This window comes from Nipponia nippon, unplaced genomic scaffold (genome assembly GCF_047370975.1).
Source record: "Nipponia nippon isolate SJK-2023a ecotype South Korea unplaced genomic scaffold, ASM4737097v1 scaffold_1, whole genome shotgun sequence".
NCBI classification, from domain to species: domain Eukaryota; kingdom Metazoa; phylum Chordata; class Aves; order Pelecaniformes; family Threskiornithidae; genus Nipponia; species Nipponia nippon.
In genome coordinates, this window is record NW_028262290.1 from 3,086,486 (window position 1) to 3,109,676 (window position 23,191).

The 23,191-nt window shown below is 43.6% G+C and overlaps 1 protein-coding gene across 9 annotated transcripts in view; it reads left to right on the top strand.

Moving 5' to 3' along the window:
• The window catches only part of TSNARE1 (t-SNARE domain containing 1), a 500,311-nt gene that overhangs the window by 60,192 nt on the left and 416,928 nt on the right, over positions 1–23,191 (top strand). The window contains exon 1 of one of the 9 annotated variants that reach the window (XM_087740163.1): positions 13,565–13,816. The exons of the other annotated variants lie outside the window; for them this stretch is intronic. The gene's annotated coding sequence lies outside the window, so the exon portion shown is untranslated. Of the gene's footprint in view, positions 1–13,564; positions 13,817–23,191 lie in introns of those variants that run through there. 9 annotated transcript variants of the gene reach the window in all.

Below are 23,191 nucleotides of genomic sequence, written 5' to 3' on the forward strand. Positions count from 1 at the left end.
AGACACTGGTTGTCTCTCCAGCTTTCCGCCTGCATAACACAACTTGGCCACTGCTGCCTCGCAGTTGGACACAACATAAATTTATATAGCGGAGGAAAGAACCCAACTCCTGTGGGAGGTCTAAGGCTGTGGATTTTTCTCTTTCTGAACAAATTTCTGGTTTGCAGGCCTCTAACCATTGTCTGGTCTTCCCTATGTGCTCAGCAGAGGTGTCTGGGCAATAGCCTTGTTTTTCTTGGCTCTTTGCCGAAAGTAATTCATGGGCCTCTAGGGTGTCTGGGAAAGAAGCTGAAAGCTGCAATCCTAAGTTTCAGTGCCCAGAAGCTGGAGAAATGCTGTTGTTTTGGGACTGGTGTGATTATGTGCAAGCATGCTTTGGTGCATCTGTAGCACTGCTGTGGCTGTTGCCTGTGTGGTTCATCCTCATCACCTGGGCATGCTGGTGGGGGTGCCCGTCCTTAATGTCCATCATCTCACATTGGTTTATTCTGCATTTTGCTTTTGCTGTTCAGTTGGGGTATGGTGGTTGCTGAGCCTTTACAGGTGGGAGCGCCCGCAGCAGGACTGTTTTGGGATATCGGTTGGACTTGATCTTGGAGGTCTTTTCCAATCTAAACAATTCTGTGATTCTATGATTCTGTATCGGATGATTGTTCATGGTTGGGCATTGCTCTGGCTGTTAGTAGGATGAGCTGCAGAGAGCTGTATGAAGTGGCAGCCCAAAGCTTTGGTGTTTTCTCCTACTGGAGCCCCATTTGAGACCTTTCTGTAGGACCTTGGGTCTTTGGGCAAGCTAAGGGCTTGCTGCTATAGCTGTGCCTTGGTGCTATAGCTGTGCTGTGCAGCTGTACTCTTAGCGGTAGGGAACAGCGGTTGATAGGGGACCTTTTGAAATAGTCACATTTAATAGCAATTCAAGGCATGGGTAAGCTCCGAAAAGCCGTGGAGAACCTAAACAGTGGAAACACAGTGACAACATAGCTAAAACTTTTTGGCTTTTGTTCGTATTGAGCTATCTGGCTTTTGTATATTGTCTGGTCTGCTTGCTTGGGTTGCTGACATTCGTCTTCTCTCTTGACTGTTAAATTCAGCATAGTGGAAATGTTAATCCTGACTACAGTCACAATGCAAAGAATGATCTCGTAAAAGCACATATAGAAGCTGTTGTATCAATCTGTTTAGATCTGAAGAAAAAATCTGTACATGATGCTGTTCATGTTTGCTCATGTTATGCTGCGAAGTCCCATCCCACCAGGCTGTGGAACCTGGTTCGTGTTGTCTACTCCATCTACAGAACCTGCACAAGACAACTTCAGAGGATCCTCGTCTTTCTTAGTTTGTGGAACAGGGCTCCCACCGGGATTGAGGGGTTTTTAGTGGTCATATGTGGTGTGTGGGAAGAACGGCCTGATTTCCTACCACAATTCCAGTCAGGGCTAATCAATATCCCCTTGTTCAGACTCTTCAAAGGCCATAGACCTCTGAGATATCCCTCAACAGTTTGGAATATGGAGATGTCCTTTATAGTCCTTTATTTCCAGGCCATAAATGTGTAGGATCTAAGCCATAATCACAACTCCTTGAAGTTTTAAGCAGCTATCTCATTCTGCTTGATCTCCTGTATGTGCTGTTACGTCTGCCTGTCAGGGTGTTCCCTGCTGAATTGGGGTTCCATGTTGCTACCAGATTTTCTGGTCCTCTTCTGGTCACCTTCTCCTCTCCTTCTCCCTTACCTTCCATTTGCACAACCTTAAAGCTGTTTCATTTTTTGGTGGCTTTTCTGACAGCTTGGACTCTCCTTTGTCCTTTCAAGTCCGATTCGTTCTGGGTAAGGCAGAGGTGGAGGCAAAGTTGCTGTCACTTTCTGAAGTTTGTCCTTTGTGCCCAGGACACATTTGTAAATGATGGCATTTCGCTGGCTCCATGCTATACGGCGAGCTGCAGAGCTGTCCTGCCTTCAGGATTGTCCGTGCAAACTCAGCAACATCTTGCTAGACCTGTGTTGGTGTCATTTACCTGTTAAAAGTAGTTTGGGAATCTCTGTGAGGTCTGTAGGACAGTACTTTGCCGGAGGAGAAAAGTCTCAATGCAGCCACGGATGGCAGAGGTTTCTGTGCCAGTGGTGAACGTGCAGTGTCAAGGAGGGACAAAACCCCAACCAGTGTCTTGCAGTTCTCCAGGGTGGTTTTTCTGTTAGTGCATCTGGTGGGGCTGAAGGAAATGGCTTTGGTTATTTAAGTGACGGTCCATTTTGGTGAGATCTGCCATAGGGAGGGGAACAGGGGCCTGACTTGAAATATCTTCTATGAAGACCAACATCTGGAGTGGAACATTTTTCTGTCCCACACATTGTTTTTACTGCTTTTTGGATGGATGGGCTGAAAGACAAATGGGTCGGTGGATACTGTGTGCTCCCAAGTCAGCAGTGAACTTGGAATAGTACCCTAAGTTTGGGTATCTAATTCTGGAATTAAATTCTTCCAGTCCCAGGACCCACACATGTCGCTCCAGTTGGGTGATGCTCTGACTCTTGGGTGATGCTCTGGCTCTAGTTCTTCTATCACAGAGAAGGACATAGCCTATAAAACGGTCCCAGTTGCTCTAGATGGAGCCTGAGCATGTCTGAATAGTGCTGTCCCACCCAGGGAAAGCGTGTCAGGTTCATGGTGGCACATTTGATGTGTACATGCGCTGTTGAGCATCTGACCTCTGCTGCTCTTCTTCAGAAATATTTTGTCAGGATATTCCCCCCCCCCCCCCCCCCCCCATTTGATGAACAATGTGCAAAATTCAGAAGCATTTGATTTAATGATAAGATTTACTTCTGAAATGGAGCTTTTGTGTATGAACAAACCTGTGTTGGGATAGTTGGAAGGAAAGCTCATAATACCACCAAAGTCTTTAAAACTATGAACCTGGTATCCTCCCTTCACCCCAATTTCTCAGGTGTGACAAGCTTGAAAGCTAGAAACCTCTCTCTGACTGCACAGTAGACATGACACTGTGAATATATTTTTGGAAAATGAAGAACAATTGGTATGTTACTGAAGGGAAAATACTACCAATGCTACATTACTGAAGGAAATCCCACTGTTGCCTTTTTTTTCCCCCTAGAAGCTACAGAATTTACTATGCTGTTAATGTGCTGAAAGAGAACGGTAATAAATTAGTCCCTGTAGCCAATCATACTTGTACTACAGAAATGCTCATATTTATGAGAGTGGTCAAACATGCAATAGTGTCCAAAGATGTATGGCAGTGTTTACAGTAGGCCATAGCACTGTACGATTTATTACAGTGCACTACATAGCAAGCTATAATGTGCATTGTAATTAGTGTAATGTACCTTGTAATAGCTGTGAAATAAATTCTGCATTGCAGCTTTCAGCCCCAAAACACAGGATCTAGTGCAGATTCCATGAAGACAGAAGAGAAAAAAAAATAAAATCATCTAACATTGTAAAGGTCCACGAGTGAAGTCTGAAGTACGTACATAAATAATCCATAGGTTTCAAGTTTGTGGGCAAAATGTCTGTAACCTTTGCATTGGGCACCCCTTTTCCTTCCATGACCCAGAGCTTTTCTCTGCCCCATAGGCTCATTCTTCCTGTGCCAACCCGGATAGGACTGGGAAGTGCTTATTGATTAATCAATTAGCCAACCCCACATCTTTGCTTGCATCTTCTCGGTGTGGCTCTTTTTAGCACTTGGTAGTTTTGGAGAGAGGATGACTGAAGGTCATGTTTCAAAGCTCTGTGGGCATCTTCTAGATCTTCTAGAAGCTTAGCTTCCTGGCTGAGGTGCCCTCCGAGTGCTTGGGGAAGAATTTTCCTAGTTGATGTAGGATGGAAGTTATGTCATTACTTGCTATCTTTCTATCTAGTATAAAGGCATGCTTCACTTTTTATAAGGAGCCTTTATTATTCAGATCCTTATTAGGACAGAATTTCATTTTTGGCGCTAGTGCTGTGTTGTTTTTTTTTTTCTTTTTCTTTTTTTCTTCTCTCACTATCCAGCTTTCACACCATAGATCATGAGTATTTGATTGGGGGTGGAAGAGTCAAACCAAAGCAAATTTATTTTGTCTATCAAACTTCCTTTTTTTAATATTCTTCTCTATGTAAAAGATGACACAAAATCAATCTCCCGGTTAGCTTCGCCGTTCTGCTTGCGGCAGCTTTTCCTCAATGATCGTTATTTTTTGTTTGGTTTCATTTTATTCTTTAATGTGTTTTCAAATACATCATCAAATAACAATACTTGCGAAGGAGGAGATCCTCCTTCCATTTGAAGGTCTGAGTGCAGACGTGAATTCATACGGCCTTTTTCTAACCTTTTGTGATCATGCTGTACTGCATTTTTAGACAGGGATACCAGGGGAAGGAGTTGAGTGACAGTCAAGGATGAAGAACAAGGATATTATATTGCAGAATGGGAGGTGGCTTCTATGTTCTTTTTCAAGCAATAAAATTTGTGAAAGCTTCTTCCAAATATCCTTTAGCTTGTGCTCCAATTCTGTTAACTTTTCTTTCCCATCCCAGTGCTCTTGTTTTGCCTTTCAGATTCTCTGTTGTCTTTGTGATGGACTGTGAAAGCAGATACATGGTTGTAAGTGAAGTGAACCGAAACATGAATTCTTAAAACTACTGTTCCACTGATGTAATTCATTTTTTCCTGCATGCTTTAATTCAATACAAGTTCTTCCATACTATAAATTTTAATTTTAATAGACTTTTTGAGAGCCTTTATATTTGTAGAGTTTCTGATTGAGGGGACAAAAAAAAAGAAAAAAAAAAAGAAGAAAAAAAAAAAAAGGTGGATATCACTGAGATTCTAGCCTGAACTGAATGAAGTAGTCTCTTTCAATATATTTTGTAGTCAAGACTTTGCAGGACCTTCTCTTTTCCCCCCACATAATAAGCACTAAATGTTAACTCTGTGATTTGAGGTATTGATCTGTAAAGACTGGGGAAAGTGATTTTTGTTGAGAGAGTATTGGAGAACTGACTGGTGGCAAAGGGTGATGAAGAGGAGGACTCAGAGCCAAAGTGAGCCCCACCAGCAAGAAGACAGAGAGGCCGGTGATTTAACCCCTGCTTCGTTTACTGGAAGGTCATTTGTCTCATAAAAGTCCGAACCAGTGAATTTTAAACCCAAATTCTTTGAAGGTCCTAAATATGAATCTTGAATGTGAGTCAGCAGGTGTCATTGTGCCAGAGAAGGTCAACCACATCCTGTGGTAAGCCTGCAGCTCACCATGACCGTTTTTGAAGACTGGAGCAGGGACCTGGCGAGAGTATGAAATATCCATCCTTGGAGATACTCAGTGCTTAACTGGGCAAGACCTGAGCAACTCTAACTGGAGCTACTTCGAGGAGGAGGATAGACAGAGAGACTTCCAGAGGTTGTTTCCAACCTAAATTATCCTGTGACTCTAAGTTTGTCTTATTTCAGGCACAGATGTCAGGGTGCTCCTGCCCCATGGGGTGAATCTGCAGAGATTTACCCAATGTTCAGTAGGAAATTGCTGGTCTCTAGAACTCCTCTGATGGTAACTGTGAAATTGTCCTTCTTTCAGTTCTTCCCTTAAGCTATTGAAGAGTTTTATTTCTTGAACAGCTATTCCCAGACGGAGAGTTTCAGTAGGATTGGAAGCTGGGTAAAAATGTGTCTGTTGGGGTGATGAGACAGCAGTGAGAAAATGGGTTATCAACACAAAAGAGACGTCTTCTGTGGAGTGATCCAGGAACTGATGAAGTGCAGTAGTGTTCATCCTCCTGCTTCAAGACTTTTGCAGTCAAATTATATTTAGCACTGTCGTCAGATGAGTCCCATTGATCTTTTTGGTGAGTGCTGGTTGCATTTGAATTTCAAGCTTCTCGTGGTGTTCTTTTTTTTTTCCTTAACATGAAGGGTGATGCCAGTTTCTGTAAAATGGCAAGCTAAAAATCTTACGGGTTACCAGCTTTTCAAGATGTCTCAGTTCTTGTGGAGATGAACTACTCTCCTAAGAGTGTTACAACTCCCTTCTGAAATGGGAAACCACAAGATTTTCTTAAGATTTCTCCCTTCTCCAGCAATGATTAATTACCACTGTTGTAACCAAATGGATTGAATGGCCTGATGTAAATCCAAACACGTGGAGATCTTTGCTCATCTTTAATCATCTGCTGTCCAGTGCCATGGTGGAATAAATTATTATTGTTATTATAAAAACTACAACTCATCTTTCTTGTGACCAAGCCTTGTAGCCAAATTTTTATTTTTATTTTGTTTTTCTCGAGACATAGTAGTCTTTTTTTTCTTTTTTTTAATGTCTCCCAATCTAAATGAAATTAAGAGTATTTGCGGTGGTACTGTAGCCATACAGTTACTGCTCATTGCAATCTTATTGCAGTGGTTTCTGTTCAATGACCCAAAACATGGTAGCTCTGTGTATGCTTCCTTTTGGTCTTAAATATTTGATTTTTAAGCAGACAGTCCTCCTTTCCCTTCTTCATACCGCTTCACTTGATGCATTGGCAAGAGCTGGTATGAACACACGGGTATTTTGTCTTGATGAGATATCTGGCAGGTCTTCATTAGCCTTTTCAGTGTCATTCTCCTGATGCGAGCCGAGGATCAGAAGCTGGGTTATTTTAGGGGACTTATAAGACAAAATATAAGCTGCTTCAGTTGCCTTTCTTCCTCTGTGTATGCACAGGCTACATTGTGGAAGCCGCTGGAATTATATCTCTTAACAATATAGCCTTTCATCTTTTTCAAACTGTAATATATATATAATCCGACTGGTTGGTTTATTACATTTTTATAGCTGTCAAATTTTTCTGAAGATTAGACTGGGAGGAAAAATGCCTTCAGAGTGAGATCTATGAAGGTGTGAAACAGTCTCTGAGGAGAGGCAGAGGAAGCACTGAGGCTTGAGTTATTGCAAAGCGAACAGTCCAGAGGATGGCAAAATCCCCCCTGGGGGTATTGATGTCTGGGCAACCTGGCTGGGATGGATTAGCTCGTGCTGGGGGTCATCTTCTCCAGAAGCAGGTGCTCACAGGATGGATGAGTCCTGCTGGGAGGAGAATTGGCTGTTGCCACTGAGTCTGTTGGATTCACAACGTCTTTAAGATGTGTTTCCTATCAAACAGCTTAAGCCTCTATGTGCTAGTAGACTGCAGGGTGCTTTCCCATTTATTGATGGCTTCTAAATGGTTAATTATTGATATTTCCTTGCTTATTTAAAGGATTTAATTGCCCTCTCTCTGGGGAGACCTTACTGCAGTCTTTCAATACTTAAAGGGGGCTTATAAGAAAGATGGGGACAGACTTTTTAGTAGGGCCTGTAGCAATAGGACAAGAGGTAATGGTTTTAAACTAGAAGAGTAGACTCGGATTAGATACAAGGAAGACATTTTTTACGATGAGGGTAGTGAAACACTGGACCAGGTTGCCCAGAGAGGTGGTAGATGCCCCATCCCTGGAAACATCCAAGGTCAGGGTGGACGGGGCTTTGAGAAACCTGATCTAGTTGAAGATGCCCCTGCTCAGTGCAGGGGGGTTGGACTGGATGAGCTTTAAAGGTGCCTTCCAGCCCAAACCATTCTGTGATTTTACCGTATTATTCCCTAGTGCTTCTGTGTGGTCTTTACCTGTTTCTCAGGTAGGCAGCTGAGACAGAGTTTGCTTAAATCTCAGTGTTTTGTAGCAGAGCTGGCATGGGTAACCCATCCTCACCCCTGCCAGGCAAAGGAGCTGGTGGTGTGGTTTAACCCCAGCCAGCAACTAAGCCCCACGCAGCCGCTTGCTTACTCCCCCGCGGTGGGATGGGGGAGAGAATCAGAAGGGTAAAAGTGAGAAAACTCATGGGTTGAGATAAAGAAAGTTTAATAAGTAAAGCAAAAGCCACACACACAAGCAAAGCAAAACGAGGAATTCATTCACTCCCTCCCATGGGCAGGCAGGTGTTCAGCCATCTCCAGGAAAGCAGGGCTCCATCATGTGTAATGGTTACTTGGGAAGACAAACGCCGTAACTCCAAACGTCCCCCCATTCCTTCTTCTTCCCCCAGCTTTATATGCTGAGCGTGATGTTATATGGTCTGGGATATCCCTTTGGTCAGTTGGGGTCAGCTGTCCCAGCTGTGTCCCCTCCCAACTTCTTGTGCACCCCCAGCCTCCTGGCTGGTGGGGTGGGGTGAGAAGCAGAAAAGGCCTTGCCTCTGTGTAAGCACTGCTTAGCAATAAGGAAAACATCTCTATTATTAACACTGTTTTCAGCACAAATCCAAAATGCAGCCTCCTACAAGCTACTATGGAGAAAATGAACTCTATCCCAGCCAAAAGCAGCATAGCTGGGCAATATTTATTCTATTTCCTAAATGCACAGCCTGGATGAGCATCAATAGGTGCTCTGCTAACCTGTTGCTAGAGGTTTGGCAATCGCTCAACTATTTTTAAATGCGATTTTCTTTATGTGGGCTCCTGAGGGTATTTCTGGGTACCCATTTTTGTGTCTGAATAGGACTTCTGCAGCGATTTAAGGGGCTGGAAAGGTGGTGGTCTGATGACCAAAGTGGAAGGACCCAATGCTGATTGATATAACACTGATGGTTATTTTCACACTTGTGAGGCTTTCCTGATGGACCCGCTACCTTTACCTCTGTTTTTGTGCAGTCTGTGCAGGCACACTCAAGTTCTGCTTACCAAAGCCCCCTTTCTGCAAAGATTGGCTTTCTTTTTCCATTTTGAGGAAAGAATGTCTTTTCATAGATGATGGGAATGTGGGGAATAAATGCTGCAGCAGAAGATTTGAAAGCTTGTCTCTATAAATGGTAAGGGCAAATTCAGCATTTTAAAAAAAAAATAATTTTAATGTACATCTTGGTGGAGGCTTGAGCTTCATTTGTGTGGTTGTACGAATGCAAGCAAGAAGCTATGTAATTTCTAAAGAACTCAACAGCCCAGTTTTGCTTTTCCCTAGCAAAGCTAAATATATTGTACAGTGTCCGAGACCTCTTTTTCTCTATGCCAGAGAATTTTCTGTTCTTTATAGATTGCTCCACTTTACTGCAGAGGGCTTCCTTTGAATCACGCAAGACCTGATTAATCCCTTATTCCCGTATAGATGTGAATCCTGGCTGGATCAACTCATGACCACATTTTAAGCTAATAAATTGAGCTCCGTGCACGCTATTGCATGGGGTTCTTCCAGAGACAATCCTTACCACGTAAAAAAAGTTAATTTTGCTTTTTGTGATTATTAAAGATCTGGGGCACCATTTGTAAGAGTTTGTCCTGAATGCTTTTTAAAACCACGTCTTCCAAAAAAAGTTGTCTAGCTCTCTGTATTATTTGACCTCTTATCTGTTGCCTTCACTGTAGAAAGTGCGTTGCTGCATGTCAGCTCTAACCTTATTCCTGTATATCTGAGGCAGTATTGCTTCAGGTTTCTGTGGTGCCTTTCATTGTAGCATCTCCAGCAGCTTTGCAAGTGTGCTGGAAAGTAGGTCAGTGTTATTCTCGTTTGTAATACAGAGGCTGAGTCTTTAGGTTTCTCTGTAACCAATTTTTTGTTGTTTGCAAGTGGCTCTGGCTGCGGACAAGTTGCTGGTTTCTCAGCTTCATTTTGCAGTTAGGAACTTCCCCCTCCTTTCCCAATTGCAAACCACTTCTGAGATGCTTGAGGAGAGGCCTCCTGTCACGTGCTGGTACCTAACTTGCATGCTGGTTTTTTTTGGTGGTGGTGTTCTCTACAAAATCCCTTTGTCTGTGTCTCCAGGAATGCTCAGCATTGTGCAGAGTGGGAAGCAGAATGTGAAAAATTATCTCAAATGCAGCAATTAAACTTGACCTTTTCTTGTGTTTGTTTTTCTTTGCATTTTATAATTCTTTTTTAAGTCCTTAGAGTTGCCCAGGAGAGGCCGATCCATTGGTTGGAGGCGAAGGAGCAGTCCTGCAGGAGGTCCTATATCAGTCCCTGTTACAACTCATGCTCTTGTCCAATTCATTGCCTTTACCAAAGTGTTCCAAAAACCATTTTGAATGGTTTACCCAGAAGCTGTCTGCTTCTATCACGTTCACATTTGAAGTGCCCTTAACCTTTTTGAGTGTTTTGCCCTTAAATTCAGCTGACCTCCCACCCATCTGCACACCCTCTGCCCATCAACCCTCCTCTTTCCCTTGCATATTGCAAAGGTCTTCAGCAGAAGTCGCCTCTCCTTGGAGATCGACAGTAAAATATTGGAATATAACCTGTTTATGGCTGATATCACCCCAGACAGATCAGTATTCTTGAATTTCTCTTGAAGCTGTGCAGATACTCTGACCCCTTACAGAGTACTAGGTGTTTTATAATAGTAATGGGTGTGTGTAAGGAGGCTTAGGTTTATTGAAAGGTGAGGTACGTGGTACACTTGGCACCAGTCTCTTGGAAGAAGAAATGGAAAACAACGTTTTGGTGTGTTTAGTACCTGGTTAGGCAAACTACGTGGCATTTTGAGGAGTAGTTTTGAATGGTCCTTGAATAGGCAGTAAGAAAAACTTGTATGAAATTTGTGGCAGTTTAGACACGATAGAGTTGATTGAGGTCATTGTATTCCATTTTAAGCTACTTTTATAATAGTTTTGTAGGCCATGTTGGGTGTCTGCAAGATCCATCCACAAGAGCATCTACTCCCCTTCTTCCACCTACTGTATGCTACTAGCCACCCAGTTACCCTCAAAAGGAAGGGGAAGAGTGTTTCTAAGGTCCCATGTCTGTATGATAACAGAGATTTTCTTAGATGAAAATGTCCAGATGAATTTAGGATGTGGATCGTGCAAACAGCCTACCAGTTTCACGCTGTCTCTGTAATGCCCGACTCCAAATCTGGCAACCAGGGAAGATTTACACGATTGGATAAGAACAGTCTCCGAGGTCTAGGGAAGGGACTGTCCCTTTGTTCTTGGCACTGGTGAGGCTGCACCTTGAATCCTGTGTTCAGTTTTGGGCCCCTCACTCCAAGAAAGATATTGAGGTGCTGGAGCGTGTCCAAAGAAGGGCAACAAAGCTGGTGAAGGGTCTAGAGCATCTTGTGAGGAGTGGCTGAGGGAGCTAGGCTTGTTTAGCCTAGAGAAAAGGAGGCTGAGGGGAGACCTTATTGCTCTCTACAACTACCTGAAAGGAGGCTGTAGTGAGGTGGGGGTCGGTCTCTTCTCCCTAGTAACAAGCGATAGGATGAGAGGAAATGGCCTCAAGTTGTGCCAGGGGAGGTTTAGATTGGATATTAAGAAAAATTTCTTCACTGAAAGGGCTGTCAGGCATTGGAAGAGGCTTCCCAGGGAAGTGGTTGAGTCCCCATCCCTGGAGGTATTTAAAAGACGGGGAGATGTGGTGCTTAGAGACATGGTTTAGTGGTGGGCTTGGCAGTGCTGGGTTAATGGTTGGACTCGATGATGTCAAGGGTCTTTTCCAACCTAAATGGTTCCGTGATTCTCTGGTTGGGCTTTATACATGATCTAGAGGAGCTACATGGAAGTCCTTCAGACTTCTAGATGCCTTTAAAATTCATGTTTTAGATTATTGGGCAGAAAGACTTGGTGTCATGATGTCCTCAGAAAAAGACAAAGTACTCAATACGGTGGAGGCTGAAAAACACTGAGCTGAAGTAAGAAGCTGTCCTTGACCATGGCAGGGGGTTTAGAACTAGATGATCTTTAAGGTCCCTTCCAACCCAAACCATTCTATGATTCTATGATATGATTCTGTGAAATGAAGTGGAAAGCATCTAGTGCTCTCAGTAAATTTTGATATAGGCCCCTGTTGCCTGTAAATAACTTTATGCCGCTTCTTAATGCTTGGTTGGAATGTTGGGCTCCAAACGCGTTCCTGAGAAGCAATCTGCTTAATTTTCTGGCCAGAAGATATCAACGTCTATTCCATTTTTGGTCCATTTCTGCTGCTTCTAGAAGCAGTGATGATGTGTTGATTTCCAGAACGTGCGCTTACTGCGGATTGCAAAGGCGTGACATCTACCAATACATCAAAATGTCCCTGTTAAACATTAAAATGTGCTTTGTTTGGATGTGCGTATTAAAATCGGTCTTCTCCTCCATTTCTCCCAACATCAAAAAGCTTCAGAGAATTACAAAGTTGTAAACAACTACAACTCTGTTCATAAATTGAATGGTAAATAATTAAATCTAGAGAAGTTTGCTTTTCCCTGCCAGAGTTGTAGTTGCTTTTGGGGTGGGACATAACAGCAGTGTAAATTAATAAGTTGGCTAGTTGTATCTAACCTGTTTGGAAAGTTAATGCATTAAAATTAAAAGTGGAAACATCAGACTCTTTTGAGACATGTACTACCTGCAGTCCTGTCCCGCCTTTGTGTGGAGTTATGGTCTTGGACGTGAATAGTTGTCCAGAGTGGTACATCTCAGCAACAAGTCTAATAAGGATATTTAATGAATGTAATAATATACGCATGAAGGTCAGCAGTGCTGCACTAGAAAGAATACAGATCATGCTGTTTAAAAGGGCTGCAAGATAGGTTGCAAACTACAAGTCAGATTTATTTCTTCGAAAATAATTATCATCCTTGCAGGCAAGAGAAGGTGCCTGCAGAGAGCTCTGTCCGTGGCAGACTTGCTGTTTTAAAGACTCTGCTCTTGTTTTAAATAACATAATTCCATGCCAAAGAGCTATTGCTTTTGGGTAGTTCAAAAGTTGATTTTTTTTTTTGCCTTTTTTTTTTTAAATCAATTAGCAGAATAAAAATGTCACCACTATATATAGGCTGTAGAAACTCAATGTTAGTTTTCAACAGGATGTTCTTCTAAGAGAACACAGCTAAGGACAGAGCCACTGAAGGAGGCGGATGGATGCTGAGCTGCCTGTTGGAAATAGCCAAATTCAGCCTTTGATTATTCTTTTTTGCCATATTGCGTCATTGCTCCCCAAACCTCAGTTCCTCTGTCCTTTGTGTGCTGTAGATTGTCACTCGATTTAAATAGCATTCTCTTTGTGCTTGGAGAGAGGGGGAAGTTGAGAGATTCCCATTTGAGTTGCCTCAGATCTGTGGGGTTTTTCAGAGCATGAATCCTCAGCCCAGGGATGTCTGTCAAGAGGGAAGTGGTTTTGGTGGCTGAGTATGTAATGCTTTTGTTATAATATCTTTGCTTTTTAATTCCTGTGGCGAAAGGCTTGTTCCTCCTGTAAAACACATGGCTTTTTGGCAGCACACCTACCTTCTTGTGACAGCATGCAGATAAGCTCGAGGGCAGGTAGTGAAGGTTTACTGCAAGCAGATACTGCTCTCAGCCCCCCTAAATGTTCTCATCCTGCAAATAATCCACGTTTTTCTCTCTCTACCCATGAAACAAACCCCCAGCTTTTCCTTGACCGTGGTATTTTCCCATATGAGTATTTACATCCCTCCTCCTAATTGCACAACGCTTTGCACAGTGTCAGACATCTATGCGGCATGTAAAATCTTACATGCTTGCTTTTAGAGAGGCCGTCCCTTGGTTTGTGTTGCTAGTTGTTGCCTTAAGAAGCAAACCTGGACAGGTGTGGTCCCTGCTTGCGCCTTGCTAGGAGATTTGGAAAAGGATGATGCTGGTAGTGATCAATTAGGATTAGCCTGTCTGCAATTGCAAACTTGATACTGGGAGCGGGTTATTCCTGGAAGAGATGAATGGGGGAGGAATACTTATATAGAGAAGAGAGAAAGAAGATCTGGTGATTGCATGGCTGCTAGAAGCCTGTGGTAACATGGATTCCGATGGCTGGTCCCAAACAAGACGGAGATTGAAGCTTGGGTGTTGAAGTGTTGGAGCAGCAAGAGGTAAGCAATGATTTGCTGGGCACACCAAGGTGGAGGCCAGTTTCTGTGTTTGCTTGAACTGTTGTTTTGGCTTTTTATTGGCTTGGGTGGGTTTTGGGCTTTTTTGAGAATTCTTCCTTGTATCCCAAGCACCATGTTTGCTGGGGAGTATTGCTGCTGCGGGGAGCTGCAGATGGGAGTTCACATCCGCAGATCCCTGTAGCTGTGTGTTTGCATGCTTAAACTTCATTTGTAGGGAAAATATGATCGTGGGTGCGCATATGTTCACGTGGTTATGGGGGAGATTTTATTTGCTACTTGAAAAAGAGATGATTTCTGCTGAGGAAGTCAAACGGGTAATGGATAGGCTTCCTTGCCACTGGTGCACCTTCGAGATGCAGCTCTTGAACCCTTCACCTCCTGCCCCACCATCTCTTTGCCCTAGTCTCTTTTTTGCTTATTTTATATCTAAAAATAGATAAGTTTAAAAATCTTGGAAATGGGTAAAACGGTTTGCTGGGAAATTGCCAGCTGTTACCCACAGCAGGCAGGATTAAAGTGCGTCTGGTTTTTAGTCCCTCTCTGGTCGGGAAAATGATTCATTTTATCCCAAAGCAGATACCCGAAATAAGGTGTTTGACTCTATCAAAGATTGCAACCACTGGAACAAAGCAAGAAAGCCAAGATTTAAACTACCTGATACTATTCACCTTCCACCCTCATAGGCATAGGTTAATGTATTTATGTATTTTGTGTTATGTGGTGAGCGAGAGGGGTTATTCTGTGAAATAGTTCCTTGTTAGGAGAAAAATCTCTATGAAGGGAATGTGCTAATGCTGTTTCCATGTAGAATGTCTTTGTGGTCATCCCACCCCCACCAGGACACACACATACATGCGGAGCCCCAGCCAAACAACAAAACCACTTATTTTTCAGCATAAAAGTCAGAGCAGGGTTTATTCATTCTTTAGAGAATAAGGAAGTTGCTATTCTGATTTTGGAAGTTTCTATTGCATCAGCATCCTTGTTACCCGAGAGATAAAATCCAAGTAGGATTCAACTTAAGGAAGAAAAAAAAAAAAAAAAAAAAAGATTTCAGTTTGTATGTAAGTGGTGGAACTGGTGTATTGGTGGGAAGGTTATCAAAACTCCAGGACACCTACTGCAAGTCAAAATCTTTCTGATGCATATCGATGCCAGGGACTGTCCAGTTCCTTGCAATGCATGTGAATAAATGTGGCTCTTGTTATAAATGGGCTTTTCCGTGAGGCTTTTACAAAAGGGGCATGGCAGAAGGTTTGGTTATTTTGTGGTTTGACCATTGATGCTTCACATCTTGGTTGACAGCTGCAGTGTGCTCAGGTGGCCAAGAGGGCCAGTGGCATCCTGGCCTGTATCAGGAATAGTGTGGCCAGCAGGACCAGGGAGGTGATAGTGCCCCTGTACTTGGCACTGGTGAGGCCGCACCTTGAGTACTGTGTTCAGTGTTGGGCCCCTCACTGCAAGAAGGACATGGAGGTGCTGGAGCGTGTCCAGAGGAGGGCAACGAAGTTGGTGAAGGGTCTGGAGCACAAGTCTTATGAGGAGCGGCTGAGGGAGCTGGGGTTGTTTAGTCTGCAGAAGAGGAGGCTGAGGGGAGACCTTATTGCTCTCCACAACTGCCTGAAAGGAGGTTGTAGCGAGGTGGGGGTCGGTCTCTTCTCCCTAGTAACAAGCAGTAGGACAAGAGGAAACGGCCTCAAGCTGCGCCAGGGGAGGTTTGCATTGGGTATTAGCAAAAACTTCTTCACCGAAAGGGTGGTCAGGCATTGGAAGAGGCTTCCCAGGGAAGTGGTTGAGTCTCCATCCCTGGAGGTATTTAAAAGGCAGGTAGACGTGGTGCTCGAGGACATGGTTTAGTGCTGGACTTGGCAGTGATAGGTTAACGGTTGGACTCAATGATCTTAAGGGTCTTTTCCAACCTTAACGATTCTATGATTCTATCTCTGCGTCCCCAACCAACATCTGGGGAGATGTTTGCAGTGTGACTACGGTGGGTTGTGTACACTGTGCTCCACAACTCCCCTCCCGCAAGGAGGGCTCCCAGGTTGCTGTGCTGGAGCGTTGCCACTTTGTCCCACCAGCCCTGTGTTGGTGGAAGGTTTCTTCATTAGCCTAGCCTGACAAAATGCTAAATTGCTCCTGGGTTTAAGGGATGCAGTGTGCTTCCTCTGGCTGCAGGATGGTCTTTTAAAAGCCAAATACCCACATGAAAACTTCTCAAATCCTACTGCGTCAAAGGTTTGATCTATCTTTTTCTTCCCTCTCTGGGTCCCTGTTGATTGGAGAATATCTGCTTAGTTTTTTGGGTTTTTTTCCTTGCCCATCTTCCCCAGTGCTATATGCTACAGTTGATCTGGACTGTACAAACTGCTCTTCAGCTGAAAGAGCGGCAGATGAGACTCGTGCTTTGCAGCCAGGCCGTTGTCCTTAACCAGCTGGAGAGGGTTCAACATTGACCCATGGGACATAATTTATTTCAGCTCCCAGCCACACATTTTCTGTAACACCGTTGACCCAGAAAGCCAAGAAATGTCACCGAGACTGAGCGTGCCTCTCGTGCTTGCCATGGCTTTTCAGCTGGGTGGTGCTTCTGGATATCCGCTTTTCTCTAGAGGAGCTTACAGCTTGGTTTCTGCTAGCTGTGGCCAGTTTTATAAGCATCGGGTTGTGATGGTACCACTGAGGGTCTCACCCGGTGGAGCTGTGGAACGACCCTTGGAGTAAACCACGTCCAGGGAGAAGTGTCTTGAGATGGAGATGAAGTTTGGAGCTGAGAAGGTCCATCTGGAGAAACATGCCCTGGTAGACCTCATACTTTTGTTGAGATGCGTTCGCGATGCCTACATGTCTGGTTGTTCCCATGTGCAGTGCCATTTCCCCAAAGGCACCCCGTGTCTTGTCTTTCTGTGCCCAATTCTGACTTGGTTGGGAGGTGACACGTCATCTTTATGTCTGCAACGCAGCTAGCACAGAGGAGCCTGAACCCACCTACAGGACCTGCTTGCAACTGTAATTTAGATACCAGCAATATGATGGTGATTGCTGAAGAACTATGTAAACTCATCAGATTTTATTGCTTAAGTCAAAACAGAGAGAGGTAGTGAGGGTGGTTGGCTGGGTGGAGTTGATTAATTTGTAATTTATGGCTTGTTTGCTGTTTTCGCGAGTGTGAATTAGCAGGATTTTTCTTTAAACCCTATTTGAACTTGGTTATCCTCAATTGCTTCCTCTAAAAATTTCTCCGAGCTTGTATCATGATAGATTATTCGCGAGCAATTTGCTGCCAGTAGCAGATGTCTGAAAATGGAAACATTTTGCCTGAAAATGCAAGTGATGCTGTACACTTGTGTTGCCTGGCTGGACAGGTATGAATTACAGTTCTAGATAGCTCTTGACCTTGTGGTAGGATGTGCCTTGGTGTTTACTGAACCTGGATGCTGTTACGAAAGATCCTGCTAGTAAATGAGTAAATGGGAGAGTGTTGCAGAAGGCAGGGCGGCAGGAAGGCTTCCCGAGGAAGGCAACAGCCCCGTGGGTATTTGTGGTGATTGCTCACAAGTTTTGTCCTTGCCTTGCTCTTGTCATTGACTTGTTGGCGCATGTATTTTTATTTTGCTCAAAGTTCTTTGAAGGCTTTGCTGGAAGAGCCCCTTCAGCCATAACCTTTAAAACTGCCATCTGAAGTACGGTGGAAGTCAGAAAAGCGACTCTCTGGAAGTGACACGGTGGCACGTGGTTGAGGATTTCATCCCTTTCCGTTCTCCAAGCGTGCCCTATTCGTGCAATGAAAATCTGTACTTAATTTCTATTCCTCGCCCCCCCCTTTCTAAAATGTCAGGGCTCCACGTCCACCCTAAGATCTTGGCACTTCTTCTGATGAAGTGCAAGGCAAAGCAGGCTCTTGTCTCTGTCGTGGCATTCGCTTTTGCTTCGCCAACGGGAGCAAGTGTTGGTTTTTGTAGAAAAAAGTTAATGGCTCTGACTCAGAGGAAGCGGATGCATTTGGTAAATGGTGTTTTACAGAGCCTGGCTGTTGCTGCAGGAACCCACCTGCAGCGGTGGCCGCAGATGTCCAGCAGCGGAGGCAGATGTAGCACCAGCATCCGAACGGCCCCGTGTCCTGCAAAACTCACCTTCGCAGAAAAAAAACCCTTGCTGTGCTCATCAGTTCTTCTCTAATGAAAGCTCTGCTGTGTTTCATCTGTATCACGCTTGGCCGGGGGGACCGAAACAGCTTCTCTCCATTGTCCAGTTGGTGTAAGCCATGATGCTCAGGACAGGCAGCTCCTGCCCCTGATGCTGAAGGTGTTGGAGGCTGGAGCTGTGCTGGCGAAGCACACGGGAGTAGCAGGATTTATTCAAGGCAGGCATGTGCTGCTGAGTACCTGATCTTTCTGTCCTTGTTCCCTGCAGCTCTGTAATAGATTGGCTTAGGTGTTATAATTACATTACGCCTCCCTCCCCCTTCTGTTTCCCTCCCTGCTCCTTCCACCCATCTTCGATGTTTAATATATGCAAGTTCTGCTGCAAAGAAAACTCAGAATTAAAAAAAAAAAAAAAAAGTGATACAGAGAGGAGGGGAATCCCATTGCTCTTTGCATCCTTCCCACCAATTTTTCAGGAACGGATGGAAAATCTTGCAGTTCACATCTCTCTAGCTGTGAAATAGGGCTTTGTAAATGCAGCCAATGAATGGGGTAGGAAGAGAGCTGGGATGTTCCCTTGCTCTGCTCCAGCATCCCAGGTGAGCAAGGATGAGGGTGAGTGGGGAGCAGAGGGGCTGTCCGGTTAACCTGCTGGTGCTCAAGCCGTTAAGCCAAACATGTTCGGTGTGAAGTTACCCAGATATGTGTGTATATTTGCATACATTTTATTTATTATATTTTATATATAGGATATATATTTTATAGATTACATTTGCCAACATTTATTTACTTATTCATTTTTATTCCCTTCCTTGTTGAAGTGAATCCACTTGTATGTTGGTGCTGCTTGGTCCTTCTCTGCAGCGTGCTCTTCTCTGCAGTTCTGCACAAGGCGATGCACGTTGAGCTTGGAGTTACAGCTGTGCGGGTAACTGGTACCAAAATAAGTCACAGGTGGTTGCTCAGTGCAGCCTGACCGGTTGAGAAATACAACCTTCCCTTATTTTTGGTGGCTTGTTCGTTGTCATTAGTTCTTTGTGTTTTGTTTTGTTTTGTTTTATTTTTCTTATATGCAGAGCAAAATAAGGACAGAGAAGTGCAGCTCCTCTGAACATGAGCAAATCCCAAGAAGTTTCCCAGCAGCAAGAAATACCGGCATTTGCCAGCACCTGCCATCATTTGAGGATGCTCCGTAGGCAACAACGTGACTTGCTTTGTTGCTTCTGTCTCATCAGCAGGTTTTTAATTAATATGGAAAAGGTCTTAGATAAAGCTTTTTTCTTCTTTTTTTTTTTTTTTTTCTTCGCCCCACTCCCCATCTGTCAATATAGAACTGGCGAAAGCTTCAGGCCATGAAAAATGCCCTGAAGACTGGGATGGCAGCCAGGCCAAGGATGGGAGTTGACTCTCTAATTACTTCTTTTCCATCTCCAATTCTTTGCCTGTTGGTCCAGCACCTTTAAGAAACCGCCGTTGCGGTGTGGTGATTTTTAACTCAGAATAATCTTTAATAATCCCTGTCCTTTTATATTTATATGACACTTTTTATCTGGCAGCATTCCGTAATTCACCCATCACATACCGAAACAGAGATTCTGTCAGGGGAAGAAACAACATATCAAAAGCTGGATTTTCTTTTTAATTGAGGTTTCTAACCTTAATTACAGCAGACTGTTGGTCCAGCAAACTTTTTGCTTCAGGAGGAAATCCATCGACAGCGTTTTCACCTCACCGAAAGACATAAAAATGATACCCTGGACATTTTGCTAATGCAGAGAAATGGCAATTTGGACTATTAATTAATGTAAAAGGGATGCGGTAGTTTGTGAGAGAAGTGAGCCAGTTCTGCTTGCTGAAAGTTCACCCAGAAGGAAACACCTCTTGCCATGAACAAACTAAGAAAAATGTGTTTGGATGTTATTTTTAATAACAGACATGGCATTTTGGAGCTCCTGGATGGCTGTGTGGGAATCCAAGGTGTAAATCCTCCAGAGAGGCTGTAAAGTGGAGCTATTCACTAATAAAAAATAGTATTAAAGGTGGTCTTCCATTCTGAAGTTCTGTAGGGGTTCTTATGGAAGTGAAATAGGGAGATTTGGGCTTTTCCGATTTCTCTGTGTACCCACTGCTGTATCTTCCCACCAAAATACAGCTTTTTTTCTGAGCAACCATGGAGCGATACAGAGAAATGCTGATAGTTTTATAAATCATGAATTTGTTGAATATGGTTAAAACTTGTTATTTTTACAGGGACAGAGAGGAAAGAGGAGCAGTACAGTGACAACCTGTGGAGGCTGGAAGGTTATATTTCTTTTTTTCTTTCTTTTTCTTTTTTTTTTGTTTTTTTTTCCCCTAATCTAATTTTCACCCATCCTTGTCTCTGCTTTCTCAAGGATGTAGTTTGTTTGCGGTCTTTGGGTTCATTTTGCTGCTTGGGAAACTACTGGTATCTCTGAGCACCTTTAGTGAGCAGCGATGCGGGAGCGCAGCTGCTCAGCATGCGTTAAATATAGCGGCAGAGACTCTGACAAGTCAGGTACTGCTTGTCTGGAGCGCTGTGATCTGAGTCAGTGTCTTTCTACGGATTTAAAATACTCAGTTTAGCTGAGCACTTAGCTTCCACAATGGTCTCTTGGGTTTTTTTGAGCATTAAAGGATGGTAAAACTGCTAATTTTTATGCATTTGCTTAATTATTTGAATTTCTGCAAATGAATTTAGTTTTGCATGAAATGCCATTGCACACAGGGCGTTGATTGGCGGCATCTTCATGATACGGGTTTCCATTAAATCCCCTTTTCCTTCCTCTGCTCCGTAACCTGGTTAGCGGCTGTCGGGTGGGCAGTCCTGGTGCATAGGCGAGGCATGGTAGAGACAAGGACAGTGTCTGTAGGGTGAAGTAGGAGAGAAGATAAATGTCCTCAGGGAAATTTCATCCTACTTTTATTTTCTCGTTCCCTTTCTCTTCCTTTCTTCTTTTTCTCCATGGGAAGCCAAATGTAGATGGAGAGGGATGTGCACTTAGAGGGTGTTGGTGTAAGGGACATAGGATGGAGCCATGCATCAGACTTTTGCCCCAGGTCTGCACTGTCTTGCTCTTCAGCATATTGACACAGCAGGGAGCTAACGATGCAGCCCATGGCGATGCTTTGGCACTCCCTGGGTTGTTTGCCGCTTGCTTTGCTGTCCTCTTGCAGGCTGGAAAACACAATCTTACATGGGGTAGCTCTCTGGCCAGCAACAGTATGTGAACATTTGGAGCTTCGTCCTCGCTGCTTCATCAGCATCAGCAGCTCCCTGCATTTTTTTTTTTTTTTTTTGGATGCCCTTCTTCCCCAGTCCCCTACCTCCAATCGTTTTCACTGCTGATAAAAATGAATTACTGCTTAAAATTTAAAGATCTGTCTGTCACACTGTCGTGGTGCATGGGAGCTAAATGTGGTGAAGAAGAGGAACTGGGGAATTCTGCTTTTGAGAAGGAATTTGGTAGGACTAGTGTTAATGGATGAGTCACCTGATGGAGACGTTAAAACCACTGGCACTAACTTACATAGCAACGAGTGAGCTGATAAAAGGTGAGTGGAAGGTACCGTGTGTCCGAGAAGTCAGAACTTGCAGTGGAGTTTGAGCTGAAAATTGCAAGATGTTGATTGCGATGGGTTGAGTATTTCAACTAACCCCTTCCCCTAGTGCTCTTTCCCATCTGGAGATTGCTGGGGGCAGAGAAATCAAAGCAGGTTATGCAAGTTGTTTGTAGTCTGTAAGAAAAAAAAAAAACAACAAAAAAACCAACTCCAAAACAAACCCCTTATCTTCTTGTAGTCAATAATAATTCTCACTGGTTTCTGCAGACCACAGACTACCACGTTTAATAGGGAAAATGTGTTACAACCCACACAAGGTAATCGTGCGCCTCCTCACATAATACATAATCTTGTGTAAAATTATCCAGAAATGTGGGTTCAGGGAAAGAAGGCAACGGCAGCGTGTTGGAACAGGAACACAGTAAATTCACAGGAGGGAGGAGGTGTGCGTGCACCTCCAGCAACGGACATCACAACCGGTAGGACAAACTGCAGAAGGAATCAGTGGATTCAGTAATTTTTGATACTCTTGCATTGGGCTGGACTTTTTCTTTGGGAGATACCTTGTGTTCACGCCAGTGAGTTAAAGGGCAATAAATGGGAATTGGACAACCCTTTAATGTTGTAGAAGAGAGCAAAATAAACTGTTTTAAATTTAAAAGTTTGTAAAATCCTGGAGTGAAACTGCCTGGACTAGTTTCATTGGACCAAGGGAAGTTGTGCTGCATGTAGCTGGAATAGCATTTAAATAATCCATTAAATATCAATGTTTTAAGAATCAAAGGTGATTTTATGTGCATTTGTATTATGGCCCATATCATCACTTACAGGTAAACATAACATAGATGAATAGGAAAATTTTTCTTATTAACTTGCTTTTAAGGTGAATGAATCTGAACTTGAGCAATTTGCAGGTCTGAGTAGCCATCATTTGCACATTAATAACTGAAATCAAAGCTAGGGTGAATGCAGATTTGTGGAATTTTTTTTTAATTGTATCTCTGCTATTTTCTGCTATTATGGTCTTTGTATTTTTTTTTTGTGTGCTATTTTTGTAGCTCCATTTTGCCTTTTTTTTTTTTTTTAAAGGCAACTTAGGGATCCCAGGTGCTGCATAAACACAGGAGAAAAAAAGCAGCTTCCATGTGAAAGTATTCTTTTCCGATGGTGGAGGAACGTTTTAAGGCGTGCTCATATGTTGAGTATCTTGACGTTGCAAGAGAGGAAGGGATAGGTTGCAAAAGGCTTTGCAAGTGGGAAATACTGTCTTAAAAGGGAATGGGGAGCAAGTGGAAGAATGGCAGGGTTGAATCTCAGGATAAGGGAAACGTGATTTTTGCATGAGCCTTCTGGATTGCGTAAAGTGGAGTAAGATGCACATGCCAAAGCTGGAGAAATGGCTGCACTTGGAAGATGAGGTTGTGGGAGCAGCCCTCCTTCCCCATGCTGTGAGCCCACGAACCCAAACGGGCACTGCAGGAGGTGACCGGGGTTCTGCCAGAACTGGAAATGGGCCCTTGGGGAGCACTCAGGAGAAAAAAATTCCTCTGATTTTGGATAACATCTGAGATGGTCATCACAACTGAAAAAAAAAAATAGCTGGATAAGTGAGTCTGGAAGATGTCTG